We start from the raw sequence: 12,905 nt of genomic DNA on the forward strand, positions 1-12,905 counted from the left end.
ATGTCTTTTGTTGCAACGTCTGATCACCCTGTGACACGTGAAGAAGTTGGTCATCTTCAGCTGCTGCTGCTTTGTTGATAGACACGAGGTGATCTGAGAGTCTCAGTTTCAGTTGCAGAGAATGATCACATCAGAGAAGATGATTTGTCCGCTACACATCAGCCTTTCTCGGCAATTATCTGGTTGCATAGAGGAACCGTATGATTCCAGTACCTATATAATGCACATTTGTCAGAGACATTGTTGCTTACGGCCACACCACCCTGAATAAGCCCGACCTCGTCTGATCTCGGACGCCAAGCAGGGTTGTACCTGGTTAGTACTTGGATTGGAGTCAGCTTGGGAATACCAGGTGCTGTAAGCTTTTTCTCTTCTCTCTACCACCTGCATGTCTTTTGTTGCAACGTCTGATCACCCTGTGACACGTGAAGAAGTTGGTCATCTTCAGCTGCTGCTGCTTTGTTGATAGACACGAGGTGATCTGAGAGTCTCAGTTTCAGCTCCAGAGAATAATCACATCAAGGAGGAAGATGAATCCACTACAAGTCAGCCTTTTTCGGCAATTATCTGGTTATACAGAGGAAGTGTATGATTCCAGTACCTATATAATGCACATTTGTCACCGATATTGTTGCTTACGGCCACACCACCCTGAATAAGCCCAACCTCGTCTGATCTCGGAAGCCAAGCAGGGTTGGGCCTGGTTAGTACTTGAATGGGAGACCGCTTGGGAATACCAGGTGCCTTAAGCTTTTTCTCTTCTCTCTACCACCTGCATGTCTTTTGTTGCAACGTCTGATCACCCTGTGACACATGAGGAAGTTGGCCATCTTCAGCTGCTGCTGCTTTGTTGGAAGACACGAAGTGATCTGAGAGTCTCAGTTTCAGCTAAAGAGAATAATCACTTCAGGGAAGAAGATGTGCCCACTACAGATCAGCCTTTCTCAGCAATTATCTGGTTACATAGAGGAACCGTATGATTCCTGTACTTATATAATGCACATTTGTCAGACACATTGTTGCTTACGGCCACACCACCCTGAACATGTCTGATCTCGGAAGCCAAGCAGGGTTGAACCTCCTTAGTACTTGGATGGGAGACTGCTTGGGAATACCAGGTGCTGTAAGCTTCTTCTCTTCTCTCTACCACCTGCATGTCTTTTGTTGCAACGTCTGATCACCCTGTGACACATGAGGAAGTTGGTCATCTTCAGCTGCTGCTGCTTTGTTGGCTGACACGAAGTGATCTGAGAGTCTCAGTTTAAGTTGCAGAGAATGATCACATCAGAGAAGATGATTTGCCCGCTACACATCAGCCTTTCTCGGCAATTATCTGGTTGCATAGAGGAACCGTATGATTCCAGTACCTATATAATGCACATTTGTCAGAGACATTGTTGCTTACGGCCACACCACCCTGAACATGCCCGACCTCGTCTGATCTCGGAAGCCAAGGAGGGTTGGGCCTGGTTAGTACTTAAATGGGAGACCGCTTGGGAATACCAGGAGCTGTAAGCTTTTTGTCTTCTCTCGACCACCTGCATGTCTTTTGTTGCAACGTCTGATCACCCTGTGACACGTGAAGAAGTTGGTCATCTTCAGCTGCTGCTGCTTTGTTGATAGACACGAGGTGATCTGAGAGTCTCAGTTTCAGTTGCAGAGAATGATCACATCAGAGAAGATGATTTGTCCGCTACACATCAGCCTTTCTCGGCAATTATCTGGTTGCATAGAGGAACCGTATGATTCCAGTACCTATATAATGCACATTTGTCAGAGACATTGTTGCTTACGGCCACACCACCCTGAATAAGCCCGACCTCGTCTGATCTCGGACGCCAAGCAGGGTTGTACCTGGTTAGTACTTGGATTGGAGTCAGCTTGGGAATACCAGGTGCTGTAAGCTTTTTCTCTTCTCTCTACCACCTGCATGTCTTTTGTTGCAACGTCTGATCACCCTGTGACACGTGAAGAAGTTGGTCATCTTCAGCTGCTGCTGCTTTGTTGATAGACACGAGGTGATCTGAGAGTCTCAGTTTCAGTTGCAGAGAATGATCACATCAGAGAAGATGATTTGTCCGCTACACATCAGCCTTTCTCGGCAATTATCTGGTTGCATAGAGGAACCGTATGATTCCAGTACCTATATAATGCACATTTGTCAGAGACATTGTTGCTTACGGCCACACCACCCTGAATAAGCCCGACCTCGTCTGATCTCGGACGCCAAGCAGGGTTGTACCTGGTTAGTACTTGGATAGGAGACAGCTTGGGAATACCAGGTGCTGTAAGCTTTTTCTCTTCTCTCTACCACCTGCATGTCTTTTGTTGCAACGTCTGATCACCCTGTGACACGTGAAGAAGTTGGTCATCTTCAGCTGCTGCTGCTTTGTTGATAGACACGAGGTGATCTGAGAGTCTCAGTTTCAGCTCCAGAGAATAATCACATCAAGGAGGAAGATGAATCCACTACAAGTCAGCCTTTTTCGGCAATTATCTGGTTATACAGAGGAAGTGTATGATTCCAGTACCTATATAATGCACATTTGTCACCGATATTGTTGCTTACGGCCACACCACCCTGAATAAGCCCAACCTCGTCTGATCTCGGAAGCCAAGCAGGGTTGGGCCTGGTTAGTACTTGAATGGGAGACCGCTTGGGAATACCAGGTGCTGTAAGCTTTTTCTCTTCTCTCTACCACCTGCATGTCTTTTGTTGCAACGTCTGATCACCCTGTGACACATGAGGAAGTTGGCCATCTTCAGCTGCTGCTGCTTTGTTGGAAGACACGAAGTGATCTGAGAGTCTCAGTTTCAGCTAAAGAGAATAATCACTTCAGGGAAGAAGATGTGCCCACTACAGATCAGCCTTTCTCAGCAATTATCTGGTTACATAGAGGAACCGTATGATTCCTGTACTTATATAATGCACATTTGTCAGACACATTGTTGCTTACGGCCACACCACCCTGAACATGCCCGACCTCGTCTGATCTCGGAAGCCAAGCAGGGTTGAACCTCCTTAGTACTTGGATGGGAGACTGCTCTGGAATACCAGGTGCTGTAAGCTTCTTCTCTTCTCTCTACCACCTGCATGTCTTTTGTTGCAACGTCTGATCACCCTGTGACACATGAGGAAGTTGGTCATCTTCAGCTGCTGCTGCTTTGTTGGCTGACACGAAGTGATCTGAGAGTCTCAGTTTAAGTTGCAGAGAATGATCACATCAGAGAAGATGATTTGCCCGCTACACATCAGCCTTTCTCGGCAATTATCTGGTTGCATAGAGGAACCGTATGATTCCAGTACCTATATAATGCACATTTGTCAGAGACATTGTTGCTTACGGCCACACCACCCTGAACATGCCCGACCTCGTCTGATCTCGGAAGCCAAGGAGGGTTGGGCCTGGTTAGTACTTAAATGGGAGACCGCTTGGGAATACCAGGAGCTGTAAGCTTTTTGTCTTCTCTCGACCACCTGCATGTCTTTTGTTGCAACGTCTGATCACCCTGTGACACATGACGAAGTTGGTCATCTTCAGCTGCTGCTGCTTTGTTGGCAGACACGAAGTGATCTGAGAGTCTCAGTTTCAGCTGCAGAGAATAATCACATCAGGGAAGAAGATGTGCCCATAACAGATCAGCCTTTCTCTGCAATTATCTGGTTACATAGAGGAATTGTATGATTCCAGTACCTATATAATGCACATTTGTCACAGAAATTGTTCCTTACGGCCACTCCACCCTGAATAAGCCCGACCTCGTCTGATCTCGGAAGCCAAGGAGGGTTGGGCCTGGTTAGTACTTTAATGGGAGACTGCTTGGGAATACCAGGTTCTGTAAGAGTTTTCTCTTCTCTCTACAACCTGCATGTCTTTTGTTGCAACGTCTGATCACCCTGTGACACATGAGGAAGTTGGTCATCTTCAGCTGCTGCTGCTTTGTTGGCAGACACGAAGTGATCTGAGAGTCTCAGTTTCAGCTGCAGAGAATAATCACATCAGGGAAGAAGATGTTTCCATAACAAGTCAGCCTTTCTCTGCAATTATCTGGTTACATAGAGGAAGTGTATGATTCCAGTACCTATATAATGCACATTTGTCACAGAAATTGTTCCTTACGGCCACACCACCCTGAATAAGCCCGACCTCGTCTGATCTCGGAAGCCAAGGAGGGTTGGGCCTGGTTAGTACTTTAATGGGAGACTGCTTGGGAATACCAGGTGCTGTAAGCGTTTTCTCTTCTCTCTACAACCTGCATGTCTTTTGTTGCAACGTCTGATCACCCTGTGACACATGAGGAAGTTGGTCATCTTCAGCAGCTGCTGCTTTGTTGGCAGACACGAAGTGATCTGAGAGTCTCAGTTTCAGCTGAAGAGAATGATCACATCAGAGAAGATGATACACCCGCTACACATCAGCCTTTCTCGGCAATTATCTGGTTGCATAGAGGAACCGTATGATTCCAGTGCCTATATAATGCACATTTGTCAGATACATTGCTGCTTACGGCCACACCACCCTGAACATGCCTGACCTCGTCTGATCTCAGAAGCCAAGCAGGGTTGGTCCTGGTTAGTACTTGAATGGGAGACTGCTTGGGAATACCAGGTGCTGTAAGCGTTTTCTCTTCTCTCTACAACCTGCATGTCTTTTGTTGCAACGTCTGATCACCCTGTGACACATGAGGAAGTTGGTCATCTTCAGCAGCTGCTGCTTTGTTGGCAGACACGAAGTGATCTGAGAGTCTCAGTTTCAGCTGAAGAGAATGATCACATCAGAGAAGATGATATGCCCACTACACATCAGCCTTTCTCGGCAATTATCTGGTTTCATAGAGCAAGTGTATGATTCCAGTACCTATATAATTCACATTTGTAACAGATATTGTCGCTTACCGCCACACCACCCTGAATAAGCCCCACCTTGTCTTATCTCGGAAGCCAAGCAGGGTTGGGTCTGGTTTGTACTTCAATGGGAGACTGCTTGGGAATACCAGGTGCTGTAAGCTGTTTCTCTTCTCTCTACCACCTGCATGTGTTTTGTTGCAACGTCTGATCACCCTGTGACACATGAGGAAGTTGGTCATCTTCAGCTGCTGCTGCTTTGTTGGCAGACACGAAGTGATCTAAGAGTCTCAGTTTCAGCTGAAGAGAATGATCACATCAGAGAAGATGATATCCCCACTACACATCAGCCTTTCTCGGCAATTATCTGGTTTCATAGAGGAAGTGTATGATTCCAGTACCTATATAATTCACATTTGTAACAAATATATTTGCTTACCGCCACACCACCCTGAATAAGCCCCACCTTGTCTTATCTCGGAAGCCAAGTAGGGTTGGGCCTGGTTAGTACTTAGATGGGAGTCTGCTTGGGATTACCAGGTGCTGTAAGCTTTTTGTCTTCTCTCGACCACCTGCATGTCTTTTGTTGCAACGTCTGATCACCCTGTGACACATGAGGAAGTTGGTCATCTTCAGCTCCTGCTGCTTTGTTGGCAGACATGAGGTAATCTGAGAGTCTCAGTTTCAGCTGGAGAGAATAATCACATCAGAGAAGAAGATGTGCCCACTACAAGTCAGCTTTTCTCTGCAATTATTTGGTTGCGTAGAGGAACCGTATGATTCCAGTACCTATATAATGCACATTTGTCACAGACATTGTCGCTTACGGCCACACCACCCTGAATAAGCCCGACCTCGTCTGATCTCGGAAGCCAAGCAGGTTTAGGCCTGCTTAGTATTTGATGGGAGACTGCTTGGGAATACCAGGTGCTGTAAGCTTTTTCTCTTCTCTCTACCACCTGCATGTCTTTTGTTGCAACGTCTGATCACCCTGTGACACGTGAAGAAGCTGGTCATCTTCAGCTGCTGCTGCTTTGTTGATAGACACGAGGTGATCTGAGAGTCTCAGTTTCAGCTCCAGAGAATAATCACATCAAGGAGGAAGATGAACCCACTATAAGTCAGCCTTTTTCGGCAATTATCTGGTTATACAGAGGAAGTGTATGATTCCAGTACCTATATAATGCACATTTGTCACCGATATTGTTGCTTACGGCCACACCACCCTGAATAAGCCCAACCTCGTCTGATCTCGGAAGCCAAGCAGGGTTGGGCCTCCTTAGTACTTGGATGGGAGACTGCTTGGGAATACCAGGTGCTGTAAGCTTCTTCTCTTCTCTCTACCACCTGCATGTCTTTTGTTGCAACTTCTGATCACCCTGTGACACATGAGGAAGTTGGTCATCTTCAGCTGCTGCTGCTTTGTTGGCTGACACGAAGTGATCTGAGAGTCTCAGTTTCAGTTGCAGATAATGATCACATCAGAGAAGATGATTATCTGGTTCCATAGAGGAACCGTATGATTCCAGTACCTATATAATGCACATTTGTCAGAGACATTGTTGCTTACGGCCACACCACCCTGAATAAGCCCGACCTCGTCTGATCTCGGACGCCAAGCAGGGTTGTACCTGGTTAGTACTTGGATAGGAGACAGCTTGGGAATACCAGGTGCTGTAAGCTTTTTCTCTTCTCTCTACCACCTGCATGTCTTTTGTTGCAACGTCTGATCACCCTGTGACACGTGAAGAAGTTGGTCATCTTCAGCTGCTGCTGCTTTGTTGATAGACACGAGGTGATCTGAGAGTCTCAGTTTCAGTTGCAGAGAATGATCACATCAGAGAAGATGATTTGTCCGCTACACATCAGCCTTTCTCGGCAATTATCTGGTTGCATAGAGGAACCGTATGATTCCAGTACCTATATAATGCACATTTGTCAGAGACATTGTTGCTTACGGCCACACCACCCTGAATAAGCCCGACCTCGTCTGATCTCAGACGCCAAGCAGGGTTGTACCTGGTTAGTACTTGGATAGGAGACAGCTTGGGAATACCAGGTGCTGTAAGCTTTTTCTCTTCTCTCTACCACCTGCATGTCTTTTGTTGCAACGTCTGATCACCCTGTGACACGTGAAGAAGTTGGTCATCTTCAGCTGCTGCTGCTTTGTTGATAGACACGAGGTGATCTGAGAGTCTCAGTTTCAGTTGCAGAGAATGATCACATCAGAGAAGATGATTTGTCCGCTACACATCAGCCTTTCTCGGCAATTATCTGGTTGCATAGAGGAACCGTATGATTCCAGTACCTATATAATGCACATTTGTCAGAGACATTGTTGCTTACGGCCACACCACCCTGAATAAGCCCGACCTCGTCTGATCTCGGACGCCAAGCAGGGTTGTACCTGGTTAGTACTTGGATTGGAGTCAGCTTGGGAATACCAGGTGCTGTAAGCTTTTTCTCTTCTCTCTACCACCTGCATGTCTTTTGTTGCAACGTCTGATCACCCTGTGACACGTGAAGAAGTTGGTCATCTTCAGCTGCTGCTGCTTTGTTGATAGACACGAGGTGATCTGAGAGTCTCAGTTTCAGCTCCAGAGAATAATCACATCAAGGAGGAAGATGAATCCACTACAAGTCAGCCTTTTTCGGCAATTATCTGGTTATACAGAGGAAGTGTATGATTCCAGTACCTATATAATGCACATTTGTCACCGATATTGTTGCTTACGGCCACACCACCCTGAATAAGCCCAACCTCGTCTGATCTCGGAAGCCAAGCAGGGTTGGGCCTGGTTAGTACTTGAATGGGAGACCGCTTGGGAATACCAGGTGCCTTAAGCTTTTTCTCTTCTCTCTACCACCTGCATGTCTTTTGTTGCAACGTCTGATCACCCTGTGACACATGAGGAAGTTGGCCATCTTCAGCTGCTGCTGCTTTGTTGGAAGACACGAAGTGATCTGAGAGTCTCAGTTTCAGCTAAAGAGAATAATCACTTCAGGGAAGAAGATGTGCCCACTACAGATCAGCCTTTCTCAGCAATTATCTGGTTACATAGAGGAACCGTATGATTCCTGTACTTATATAATGCACATTTGTCAGACACATTGTTGCTTACGGCCACACCACCCTGAACATGTCTGATCTCGGAAGCCAAGCAGGGTTGAACCTCCTTAGTACTTGGATGGGAGACTGCTTGGGAATACCAGGTGCTGTAAGCTTCTTCTCTTCTCTCTACCACCTGCATGTCTTTTGTTGCAACGTCTGATCACCCTGTGACACATGAGGAAGTTGGTCATCTTCAGCTGCTGCTGCTTTGTTGGCTGACACGAAGTGATCTGAGAGTCTCAGTTTAAGTTGCAGAGAATGATCACATCAGAGAAGATGATTTGCCCGCTACACATCAGCCTTTCTCGGCAATTATCTGGTTGCATAGAGGAACCGTATGATTCCAGTACCTATATAATGCACATTTGTCAGAGACATTGTTGCTTACGGCCACACCACCCTGAACATGCCCGACCTCGTCTGATCTCGGAAGCCAAGGAGGGTTGGGCCTGGTTAGTACTTAAATGGGAGACCGCTTGGGAATACCAGGAGCTGTAAGCTTTTTGTCTTCTCTCGACCACCTGCATGTCTTTTGTTGCAACGTCTGATCACCCTGTGACACATGACGAAGTTGGTCATCTTCAGCTGCTGCTGCTTTGTTGGCAGACACAAAGTGATCTGAGAGTCTCAGTTTCAGCTGCAGAGAATAATCACATCAGGGAAGAAGATTTGCCCATAACAAGTCAGCCTTTCTCTGCAATTATCTGGTTACATAGAGGAATTGTATGATTCCAGTACCTATATAATGCACATTTGTCACAGAAATTGTTCCTTACGGCCACACCACCCTGAATAAGCCCGACCTCGTCTGATCTCGGAAGCCAAGGAGGGTTGGGCCTGGTTAGTACTTCAATGGGAGACTGCTTGGGAATACCAGGTGCTGTAAGCTGTTTCTCTTCTCTCTACCACCTGCATGTGTTTTGTTGCAACGTCTGATCACCCTGTGACACATGAGGAAGTTGGTCATCTTCAGCTGCTGCTGCTTTGTTGGCAGACACGAAGTGATCTGAGAGTCTCAGTTTCAGCTGAAGAGAATGATCACATCAGAGAAGATGATATGCCCACTACACATCAGCCTTTCTCGGCAATTATCTGGTTACATAGAGGAATTGTATGATTCCAGTACCTATATAATGCACATTTGTCACAGAAATTGTTCCTTACGGCCACACCACCCTGAATAAGCCCGACCTCGTCTGATCTCGGAAGCCAAGGAGGGTTGGGCCTGGTTAGTACTTTAATGGGAGACTGCTTGGGAATACCAGGTTCTGTAAGAGTTTTCTCTTCTCTCTACAACCTGCATGTCTTTTGTTGCAACGTCTGATCACCCTGTGACACATGAGGAAGTTGGTCATCTTCAGCTGCTGCTGCTTTGTTGGCAGACACGAAGTGATCTGAGAGTCTCAGTTTCAGCTGCAGAGAATAATCACATCAGGGAAGAAGATGTTTCCATAACAAGTCAGCCTTTCTCTGCAATTATCTGGTTACATAGAGGAAGTGTATGATTCCAGTACCTATATAATGCACATTTGTCACAGAAATTGTTCCTTACGGCCACACCACCCTGAATAAGCCCGACCTCGTCTGATCTCGGAAGCCAAGGAGGGTTGGGCCTGGTTAGTACTTTAATGGGAGACTGCTTGGGAATACCAGGTGCTGTAAGCGTTTTCTCTTCTCTCTACAACCTGCATGTCTTTTGTTGCAACGTCTGATCACCCTGTGACACATGAGGAAGTTGGTCATCTTCAGCAGCTGCTGCTTTGTTGGCAGACACGAAGTGATCTGAGAGTCTCAGTTTCAGCTGAAGAGAATGATCACATCAGAGAAGATGATATGCCCACTACACATCAGCCTTTCTCTGCAATTATCTGGTTTCATAGAGCAAGTGTATGATTCCAGTACCTATATAATTCACATTTGTAACAGATATTGTCGCTTACCGCCACACCACCCTGAATAAGCCCCACCTTGTCTTATCTCGGAAGCCAAGCAGGGTTGGGTCTTGTTTGTACTTCAATGGGAGACTGCTTGGGAATACCAGGTGCTGTAAGCTGTTTCTCTTCTCTCTACCACCTGCATGTGTTTTGTTGCAACGTCTGATCACCCTGTGACACATGAGGAAGTTGGTCATCTTCAGCTGCTGCTGCTTTGTTGGCAGACATGAGGTAATCTGAGAGTCTCAGTTTCAGCTGGAGAGAATAATCACATCAGAGAAGAAGATGTGCCCACTACAATTCAGCTTTTCTCTGCAATTATTTGGTTGCATAGAGGAACCGTATGATTCCAGTACCTATATAATGCACATTTGTCACAGACATTGTCGCTTACGGCCAAACCACCCTGAATAAGCCCGACCTCATCTGATCTCGGAAGCCAAGCAGGTTTAGGCCTGCTTAGTACTTGATGGGAGACTGCTTGGGAATACCAGGTGCTGTAAGCTTTTTCTCTTCTCTCTACCACCTGCATGTCTTTTGTTGCAACGTCTGATCACCCTGTGACACGTGAAGAAGCTGGTCATCTTCAGCTGCTGCTGCTTTGTTGATAGACACGAGGTGATCTGAGAGTCTCAGTTTCAGCTCCAGAGAATAATCACATCAAGGAGGAAGATGAACCCACTATAAGTCAGCCTTTTTCGGCAATTATCTGGTTATACAGAGGAAGTGTATGATTCCAGTACCTATATAATGCACATTTGTCACCGATATTGTTGCTTACGGCCACACCACCCTGAATAAGCCCAACCTCGTCTGATCTCGGAAGCCAAGCAGGGTTGGGCCTCCTTAGTACTTGGATGGGAGACTGCTTGGGAATACCAGGTGCTGTAAGCTTCTTCTCTTCTCTCTACCACCTGCATGTCTTTTGTTGCAACTTCTGATCACCCTGTGACACATGAGGAAGTTGGTCATCTTCAGCTGCTGCTGCTTTGTTGGCTGACACGAAGTGATCTGAGAGTCTCAGTTTCAGTTGCAGATAATGATCACATCAGAGAAGATGATTATCTGGTTGCATAGAGGAACCGTATGATTCCAGTACCTATATAATGCACATTTGTCAGAGACATTTTTGCTTACGGCCACACCACCCTGAATAAGCCCGACCTCGTCTGATCTCGGACGCCAAGCAGGGTTGTACCTGGTTAGTACTTGGATGGGAGACAGCTTGGGAATACCAGGTGCTGTAAGCTTTTTCTCTTCTCTCTACCACCTGCATGTCTTTTGTTGCAACGTCTGATCACCCTGTGACACGTGAAGAAGTTGGTCATCTTCAGCTGCTGCTGCTTTGTTGGCTGACACGAAGTGATCTGAGAGTCTCAGTTTCAGTTGCAGATAATGATCACATCAGAGAAGATGATTTGCCCGCTACACATCAGCCTTTCTCGGCAATTATCTGGTTGCATAGAGGAACCGTATGATTCCAGTACCTATATAATGCACATTTGTCAGAGACATTGTTGCTTACGGCCACACCACCCTGAATAAGCCCGACCTCGTCTAATCTCGGACGCCAAGCAGGGTTGTACCTGGTTAGTACTTGGATGGGAGACAGCTTGGGAATACCAGGTGCTGTAAGCTTTTTCTCTTCTCTCTACCACCTGCATGTCTTTTGTTGCAACGTCTGATCACCCTGTGACACGTGAAGAAGTTGGTCATCTTCAGCTGCTGCTGCTTTGTTGATAGACACGAGGTGATCTGAGAGTCTCAGTTTCAGCTCCAGAGAATAATCACATCAAGGAGGAAGATGAACCCACTACAAGTCAGCCTTTTTCGGCAATTATCTGGTTATACAGATGAAGTGTATGATTCCAGTACCTATATAATGCACATTTGTCACCGATATTGTTGCTTACGGCCACACCACCCTGAATAAGCCCGACCTCGTCTGATCTCGGAAGCCAAGCACGGTTGGGCCTGGTTAGTACTTGAATGGGAGACCGCTTGGGAATACCAGGTACCTTAAGCTTTTTCTCTTCTCTCTACCACCTGCATGTCTTTTGTTGCAACGTCTGATCACCCTGTGACACATGAGGAAGTTGGTCATCTTCAGCTTCTGCTGCTTTGTTGGCAGACACGAAGTGATCTGAGAGTCTCATGTTCAGCTGGAGAAAATTATCACGTCAGGGAAGAAGATCATTTGCCCGCTACACATCAGCCTTTCTCGGCAATTATCTGGTTGCATAGAGGAACCGTATGATTCCAGTACCTATATAATGCACATTTGTCAGAGACATTGTTGCTTACGGCCACACCACCCTGAATAAGCCCGACCTCGTCTGATCTCGGACGCCAAGCAGGGTTGTACCTGGTTAGTACTTGGATAGGAGACAGCTTGGGAATACCAGGTTCTGTAAGCTTTTTCTCTTCTCTCTACCACCTGCATGTCTTTTGTTGCAACGTCTGATCACCCTGTGACACGTGAAGAAGTTGGTCATCTTCAGCTGCTGCTGCTTTGTTGGCTGACACGAAGTGATCTGAGAGTCTCAGTTTCAGTTGCAGATAATGATCACATCAGAGAAGATGATTTCCCCGCTACACATCAGCCTTTCTCGGCAATTATCTGGTTGCATAGAGGAACCGTATGATTCCAGTACCTATATAATGCACATTTGTCAGAGACATTGTTGCTTACGGCCACACCACCCTGAATAAGCCCGACCTCGTCTGATCTCGGACGCCAAGCAGGGTTGTACCTGGTTAGTACTTGGATAGGAGTCAGCTTGGGAATACCAGGTGCTGTAAGCTTTTTCTCTTCTCTCTACCACCTGCATGTCTTTTGTTGCAACGTCTGATCACCCTGTGACACGTGAAGAAGTTGGTCATCTTCAGCTGCTGCTGCTTTGTTGATAGACACAAGGTGATCTGAGAGTCTCAGTTTCAGCTCCAGAGAATAATCACATCAAGGAGGAAGATGAATCCACTACAAGTCAGCCTTTTTCGGCAATTATCTGGT

At 46.5% G+C, this 12,905-nt stretch overlaps 1 non-coding gene and 27 pseudogenes across 1 annotated transcript; all 28 read left to right on the forward strand.

Moving 5' to 3' along the window:
* Positions 1–245: 245 nt before the first annotated feature.
* On the forward strand, positions 246–364 carry LOC140288382 (5S ribosomal RNA; annotated as a pseudogene).
* A 269-nt stretch (positions 365–633) lies between these two features.
* On the forward strand, positions 634–752 carry LOC140311937 (5S ribosomal RNA; annotated as a pseudogene).
* A 647-nt stretch (positions 753–1,399) lies between these two features.
* LOC140300594 (5S ribosomal RNA) lies at positions 1,400–1,518 on the forward strand (annotated as a pseudogene).
* Positions 1,519–1,787: 269 nt separating this feature from the next.
* LOC140288383 (5S ribosomal RNA) lies at positions 1,788–1,906 on the forward strand (annotated as a pseudogene).
* A 269-nt stretch (positions 1,907–2,175) lies between these two features.
* Positions 2,176–2,294, forward strand: LOC140289949 (5S ribosomal RNA; annotated as a pseudogene).
* Positions 2,295–2,563: 269 nt separating this feature from the next.
* Positions 2,564–2,682, forward strand: LOC140299089 (5S ribosomal RNA). The gene has a single exon (XR_011914671.1). It is a non-coding gene; the product is annotated as a 5S ribosomal RNA (ribosomal RNA).
* Positions 2,683–2,951: 269 nt separating this feature from the next.
* LOC140295368 (5S ribosomal RNA) lies at positions 2,952–3,070 on the forward strand (annotated as a pseudogene).
* A 269-nt stretch (positions 3,071–3,339) lies between these two features.
* Positions 3,340–3,458, forward strand: LOC140300595 (5S ribosomal RNA; annotated as a pseudogene).
* A 269-nt stretch (positions 3,459–3,727) lies between these two features.
* Positions 3,728–3,846, forward strand: LOC140295161 (5S ribosomal RNA; annotated as a pseudogene).
* A 269-nt stretch (positions 3,847–4,115) lies between these two features.
* Positions 4,116–4,234, forward strand: LOC140288487 (5S ribosomal RNA; annotated as a pseudogene).
* Positions 4,235–4,503: 269 nt separating this feature from the next.
* LOC140300299 (5S ribosomal RNA) lies at positions 4,504–4,622 on the forward strand (annotated as a pseudogene).
* Positions 4,623–5,667: 1,045 nt separating this feature from the next.
* On the forward strand, positions 5,668–5,785 carry LOC140296167 (5S ribosomal RNA; annotated as a pseudogene).
* Positions 5,786–6,054: 269 nt separating this feature from the next.
* LOC140291667 (5S ribosomal RNA) lies at positions 6,055–6,173 on the forward strand (annotated as a pseudogene).
* A 237-nt stretch (positions 6,174–6,410) lies between these two features.
* LOC140289951 (5S ribosomal RNA) lies at positions 6,411–6,529 on the forward strand (annotated as a pseudogene).
* Positions 6,530–6,798: 269 nt separating this feature from the next.
* On the forward strand, positions 6,799–6,917 carry LOC140294281 (5S ribosomal RNA; annotated as a pseudogene).
* Positions 6,918–7,186: 269 nt separating this feature from the next.
* Positions 7,187–7,305, forward strand: LOC140288385 (5S ribosomal RNA; annotated as a pseudogene).
* A 269-nt stretch (positions 7,306–7,574) lies between these two features.
* LOC140311941 (5S ribosomal RNA) lies at positions 7,575–7,693 on the forward strand (annotated as a pseudogene).
* A 647-nt stretch (positions 7,694–8,340) lies between these two features.
* On the forward strand, positions 8,341–8,459 carry LOC140300596 (5S ribosomal RNA; annotated as a pseudogene).
* Positions 8,460–8,728: 269 nt separating this feature from the next.
* On the forward strand, positions 8,729–8,847 carry LOC140281627 (5S ribosomal RNA; annotated as a pseudogene).
* A 269-nt stretch (positions 8,848–9,116) lies between these two features.
* Positions 9,117–9,235, forward strand: LOC140293211 (5S ribosomal RNA; annotated as a pseudogene).
* Positions 9,236–9,504: 269 nt separating this feature from the next.
* LOC140288489 (5S ribosomal RNA) lies at positions 9,505–9,623 on the forward strand (annotated as a pseudogene).
* Positions 9,624–10,280: 657 nt separating this feature from the next.
* Positions 10,281–10,398, forward strand: LOC140293581 (5S ribosomal RNA; annotated as a pseudogene).
* A 269-nt stretch (positions 10,399–10,667) lies between these two features.
* Positions 10,668–10,786, forward strand: LOC140291668 (5S ribosomal RNA; annotated as a pseudogene).
* A 237-nt stretch (positions 10,787–11,023) lies between these two features.
* On the forward strand, positions 11,024–11,142 carry LOC140290416 (5S ribosomal RNA; annotated as a pseudogene).
* Positions 11,143–11,411: 269 nt separating this feature from the next.
* On the forward strand, positions 11,412–11,530 carry LOC140294769 (5S ribosomal RNA; annotated as a pseudogene).
* Positions 11,531–11,799: 269 nt separating this feature from the next.
* On the forward strand, positions 11,800–11,918 carry LOC140320788 (5S ribosomal RNA; annotated as a pseudogene).
* A 272-nt stretch (positions 11,919–12,190) lies between these two features.
* LOC140294445 (5S ribosomal RNA) lies at positions 12,191–12,309 on the forward strand (annotated as a pseudogene).
* Positions 12,310–12,578: 269 nt separating this feature from the next.
* Positions 12,579–12,697, forward strand: LOC140292152 (5S ribosomal RNA; annotated as a pseudogene).
* The last annotated feature ends 208 nt before the right edge of the window (positions 12,698–12,905 follow it).

Source organism: Leuresthes tenuis, unplaced genomic scaffold (genome assembly GCF_036924035.1).
Source record: "Leuresthes tenuis unplaced genomic scaffold, fLeuTen1.0.hap1 SCAF_1, whole genome shotgun sequence".
Classification (NCBI taxonomy): Eukaryota; Metazoa; Chordata; class Actinopteri; order Atheriniformes; family Atherinopsidae; genus Leuresthes; species Leuresthes tenuis.